Here is a 6040-nt window from a genome sequence, read left to right as displayed (position 1 = left end):
GAAAGGTCTTCCTAGGATGATGGATTCATCCTCTTCCTTTCCAGTATCTAGGACTATGAAATCAGCAGGGATGTAAAGGCCTTCAACCTTTACTAACACGTCCTCTACTTGTCCATAAGCCTGTTTTCTTGAATTGTCTGCCATCTCCAATGAGATTTTAGCAGCTTGCACCCCATAGATTCCCAGTTTCTCTATTACAGAGAGGGGCATGAGGTTTATCCCTGAACCAAGGTCACACAGAGCCTTAAAGATCATGGTGCCTATGGTACAAGGTATTATGAACTTTCCAGGATCCTGTCTCTTCTGAGGCAATGTCAGTTGATCCAGATCACTTAGTTCATTGGTGAACAAGGGAGGTTCATCTTCCCAAGTCTCAATACCAAATAATTTGGCATTTAGCTTCATGATTGCACCAAGGAACTTGGCACCTTGTTCTTCAGTAACATCCTCATTCTCTTCAGAAGAGGAATACTCATCAGAGCTCATGAATGGCATAAGGAGGTTCAATGGAATCTCTATGGTCTCTAGATGAGCCTCAGAGTCCTTTGGTTCCTCAGAGGGAAGCTCCTTATTGATCACTGGACGTCCCAGGAGGTCTTCCTCCTTGGGATTCACGTCCTCTCCTTCCCTTACAGGTTCGGCCATGGTGCTTATGTCACTGGCCTTGCACTCTCCTTTTGGATTCTCTTCTGTATTGCTTGGGAGAGTACTAGGAGGGATTTCAGTGATCCTTTTACTCAGCTGGCCCACTTGTGCTTCCAAATTTCTAATGGAAGACCTTGTTTCATTCATGAAACTTACAGTGGCCTTGGATAGATCATAGACTAAGTTTGCTAAGCTAGATGGATTCTGCTCAGAATTCTCTGTCTGTTGCTGAGTGGATGGTGGAAAAGGCTTGCTATTGCTAAACCTGTTTCTTCCACCATTATTAAAGCCTTGTTGAGGCCTTTGATCCTTCCATGAGAGATTTGGATGATTTTTCCATGATGGACTATAGGTGTTTCCATAAGGTTCACCTAAGTAATTCACCTCTGCTATTGCAGGGTTTTCAGGATCATAGGCCTCTTCTTTAGAAGGTGCCTCTTGAGTACTGTTGGATGCAGCTTGCATTCCATTCAGACTCTGAGAAATCATATTGACTTGCTGAGTCAATATTTTATTCTGAGCCAATATGGCATTCAGAGTATCAATTTCAAGAACTCCCTTCTTCATAGGCGTCCCATTACTCACAGGATTCCTCTCAGAAGTGTACATGAACTGGTTATTAGCAACCATGTCAATGAGTTCTTGAGCTTCTGCAGGCGTTTTCTTTAAGTGAATGAATCCACCTGCAGAAGTATCCAATGACATCTTTGATAGCTCAGATAAACCATCATAGAATATATCCAGGATGGTCCATTCTGAAAGCATGTTAGAAGGACACTTTTTGGTCAACTGTTTGTATCTTTCCCAAGCTTCATAGAGGGATTCACCATCTTTTTGTTTGAAGGTTTGAACATCCACTCTAAGCTTGCTCAGCTTTTGAGGAGGAAAGAACTTGGCTAAGAAAGCCGTGACCAGCTTATCCCAAGAGTTCAGGCTGTCTTTAGGTTGAGAGTCCAACCATATTCTAGCTCTGTCTCTTACAGCAAAAGAGAAAAGCATGAGCCTGTAGACTTCAGGATTTACTCCATTAGTCTTAAAAGTATCACAAATCTGTAAGAATTCAGTTAAGAACTGAAAAGGATCTTCAGATGGAAGTCCATGAAACTTGCAGTTTTGCTGCATCAGAGAAACTAATTGAGGTTTCAGCTCAAAATTGTTTGCTCCAATGGCAGGAATGGAGATGCTTCTTCCATGTAAATTGGAATTAGGTGCAGTAAAGTCACCAAGCATCCTCCTTGCATTATTATTATTATTTTCGGCTGCCATCTCCTCTTCCTATTCGAAAATTTCTGAAAGGTGCTTGCTGGATTGTTGTAATTTAGCTTCTCTCAGTTTCCTCTTCAGAGTCCTTTCAGGTTCTGGATCTGCTTCAACAAGAATGTTCTTGTCCTTGCTCCTGCTCATATGAAAAAGAGGGACAAAAAAATAATAATAGGGATCCTTTTTACCACAGTATAGAAGTCCCTGTGTGAGTAGAAGAATAAATAAATAGAAGGAGATGAGAGAGAAGGTGAATTTTCGAAAATTATTTTTGAAAAAGGGTTAGTGATTTTCGAAAATAGTTTTTGAAAAAGGTTAGTAGTTTTTCAAAAATTCAAATAAAAATTAAAATAATTAGTTAATTAAAAAGAAATTTTTGAAAAAAAGGGAAGATATTTTCGAAAATAGAGAGAGAGAGTTAGTTAGGTGGTTTTGAAAAAGATGAGAAACAAACAAAAAGTTAGTTAGTTAGTTGAAACAAATTTGAAAATCAATTTTTGAAAAGATAAGAAGATAAGAAGTTAGAAAAGATATTTTAAAAATCAAATTTTTGAAAAAGATAAGATAAGAAGATATTTTTGAAAAGATATGATTGAAATTAGTTTTGAAAAAGATTTGAATTTTAAAATCACAATTAATGACTTGATTCACAAGAAATCACAAGATATGATTCTAGAACTTAAAGTTTGAATCTTTCTTAACAAGTAAGTAACAAACTTGAAATTTTTGAATCACAACATTAATTGTTATTGTTATTTTCGAAAATTTGATATAAAAATAAGAAAAAGATTTTTGAAAAATATTTTTGGAATTTTCGAAAATAACTAAGAAAAATGAAAAATATTTGATTTTTGAAAAAGATAGGATTTTTAAAAATTGAAAATTTGATTTGACTCATAAAAACAACTAGATTTTAAAATTTTTTTGAAAAAGTCAAATCTAATTTTCGAAATTTTAAGAGAGAAAAAGAGAAAGATTTTTTTTTTATTTTTGAATTTTTATGATGAGAGAGAAAAACAAGAAAAATGATGCAATGCATGAAAGTTATGGATCAAAACAATGAATGCATGCAAGAATGCTATGAATGTCAAGATGAACACCAAGAACACTATGAAGATCATGATGAACATCAAGAACACATTTTTGAAAAAATTTTTAATGCAAAGAAAACATGCAAGACACCAAACTTAGAATTCTTTAATGCTTAGACACTAAGAATTCAAGAATGCATATGAAAAACAAGAAAAGACACAAAACATGCAAATGCAAAGATCAAATAAGAAGACTTACCAAGAACAACTTGAAGATCATGAAGAACACTATGAATGCATGAAAATTTTCGAAAAATGCATGAGTATGCAATAGACACCAAACTTATAACATGACTCAAGACTCAAACAAGAAACACAAAAATATTTATGATTTTTATGATTTTATGATTTTTTTGTATTTTCTTTTAATTTTTTTTTTCGAAAATCATTTTGAAAAAGAAAAATAAGGATTCCAAAATTTTTAATATGAATTCCAGGAATCTTATGCTCTTTAGTCTAAAGCTCCAATCAAAGGGTCAGGCATGGCTTAATAGCCAGCCAAGCTTTAGTAAAAATATGAGTGTAATTCAGACATGACACGCCTAACATGCCCTACAGTCATGGCTTTACAGCGCCAGGCTTCAACATGCTTCATGAAACACTAGAATTCATTCTTAAAAATTTTGAAGAAAAATATATTTTTGAAAATATTTTTTTTATTTTTTTCGAAAACAGATGAGAAAATTTTTTAAAACATTTTTGAAAATTTTTTGAAAATAAAACAAAAAGAAAATTACCTAATCTGAGCAACAAGATGAACCGTCAGTTGTCCAAACTCGAACAATCCCCGGCAACGGCGCCAAAAACTTGGTGCGCAGAAATTGTGATTACACTTTGATTATGTAAAATTCATCGCTCTTTCTTTCCCTGGTAATGGCGCTAAAAACATGATGCCAATACCATGGTTCACAACTTCACACAACTAACCAGCAAGTGCACTGGGTCGTCCAAGTAATACCTTACGTGAGTAAGGGTCGAATCCCACGGAGATTGTCGGTATGAAGCAAGCTATGGTCACCTTGTAAATCTCAGTCAGGCGGATATCAAATGGTTATGGAGTTTTCGAAATTAATAAATGAAATAGGGATAGAAATACTTATGTAAATCATTGGTGAGAATTTCAGATAAGCGCATAGAGATGCTTTCGTTCCTCTGAACCTCTGCCTTCCTGCTGTCTTCATCCAATCAGTCTTACTCCTTTCCATGGCTGGCTTTATGTAATGCGTCACCATTGTCAATGGCTACTTTCGGTCTTCTCTCGGGAAAATGATCCAAATGCCCTGTCACGGCACGGCTAATCGTCTGGAGGCATCACCCTTGTCAATGGTCACATCCTATCCTCTCAGTGAAAGTGGTCAACGCACCCTGTCACGGCACGGCTATTCATCTGTCGGTTCTCGATCATGCTGGAATAGGATTTACTATCCTTTTGCGTCTGTCACTACGCCCAGCAATCGCGAGTTTGAAGCTTGTCACAGTCATTCAATCATTGAATCCTACTCGGAATACCACAGACAAGGTTTAGACCTTCCGGATTCTCTTGAATGTCGCCATCATTCTAGCTTACACCACGAAGATTCCGATTAAGAGATCTAAGAGATACTCATTCAATCTAATGTAGAACGGAAGTGGTTGTCAGGCACGCGTTCATAGGGAATGATGATGATTGTCACGTTCATCACATTCAGGTTGAAGTGCAAATGAATATCTTAGAAGCGAAATAAGATGAATTGAATAGAAAACAGTAGTACTTTGCATTAATCTTTGAGGAACAGCAGAGCTCCACACCTTAATCTATGGAGTGTAGAAACTCTACCGTTGAAAATACATAAATGATAATGGAGTTCATCGGTCTCGGCCCCAGAGGGGAATCGGAGTAACCAAGACTGTGAATACAATGATAAAAAGTTCTATTTATAATAAACTAGCTACTAGGGTTTACAGAAGTAAGTAATTGATGCATAAATCCACTTCCGGGGCAAACTTGGTGTGTGTTTGGGCTGAGCTTGAAGTCTACACATGGAGAGGTCATTCTTGGAATTGAACGCCAGCTTTTGTGCCAGTTTGGGCGTTGAACTCCACTTTGTAACTTGTTTCTGGCGCTGGACGCCAGAATTGGGCAGAGAGCTGGCGTTGAACGCCAGTTTGCGTCATCTAAACTTAGGCAAAGTATGGACTATTATATATGGCTGGAAAGCCCTGAATGTCTACTTTTCAACGCAATTGAAAGCGCACCATTTTGAGTTCTGTAGCTCCAGAAAATCCATTTTGAGTGCAGGGAGGTCAGAATCCAACAGCATCAGCAGTCCTTCTTCAACCTCTGAATCTGATTTTTGCTCAAGTCCCTCAATTTCAGCCAGAAAATACCTAAAATCACAGAAAAACACACAAACTCATAGTAAAGTCCAGAAATGTGAATTTAACATAAAAACTAATAAAAACATCCCTAAAAGTAACTAGATCCTACTAAAAACATACTAAAAACAATGTCAAAAAGCGTATAAATTATCCGCTCATCAATCAACCTAATACCTGCATCCACTATCAGAAAGCTTGGCTTAACTGAAGAAGTTAAACCAACCCGGATATGTCTCTAACTTGCTGATTGCTCCATTAAATACCCATCAGGCGTGATTGAAGACATGATTGTCAAAGTTGGGCCATTCGCCTTTCCCACTGACTTTGTAGTGCTGGAAATGGAGGAGCACAAGAGTGCTACTCTCATTTTAGGAAGACCCTTCCTAGCAACTGGATGAACCCTCATTGATGTCCAACAAGGAGAAATAACCCTGAGAGTCAATGATGATGAGTTTAAGTTGAATGCTGTCAAAGCCATGCAGCATCCAGGCACATCAAAAGACTGCATGAAAGTTGATCTTATTGACTCTTTGGTAGAAGAGATCAACATGGCTGAGAGTCTCGAATCAGAGTTGGAAGACATCTTTAAAGATGTTCAGCCTGATTTGGAGAATTCAGAGGAGATGAAAGAGCCTCTGAAATTTCTTCTGGAAGAGGAAAAACCTCCTAAGCCCGAGCTCAAACCA

The 6040-nt window shown here is 37.2% G+C and overlaps 1 non-coding gene across 1 annotated transcript; it reads left to right on the top strand.

Annotated features, from left to right (window-relative positions):
- The first annotated feature begins 1404 nt into the window (after window positions 1-1404).
- On the top strand, window positions 1405-1512 carry LOC112780328 (small nucleolar RNA R71). Its single transcript, XR_003191172.1, has one exon. It is a non-coding gene; the product is annotated as a small nucleolar RNA R71 (small nucleolar RNA).
- Window positions 1513-6040: the final 4528 nt, after the last annotated feature.

Source organism: Arachis hypogaea, chromosome 19, assembly GCF_003086295.3.
Source record: "Arachis hypogaea cultivar Tifrunner chromosome 19, arahy.Tifrunner.gnm2.J5K5, whole genome shotgun sequence".
Taxonomy (NCBI): domain Eukaryota; kingdom Viridiplantae; phylum Streptophyta; class Magnoliopsida; order Fabales; family Fabaceae; genus Arachis; species Arachis hypogaea.
Note: the sequence above shows the minus strand (reverse complement) of the source record. Positions and strands in the feature narration are given on the sequence as shown.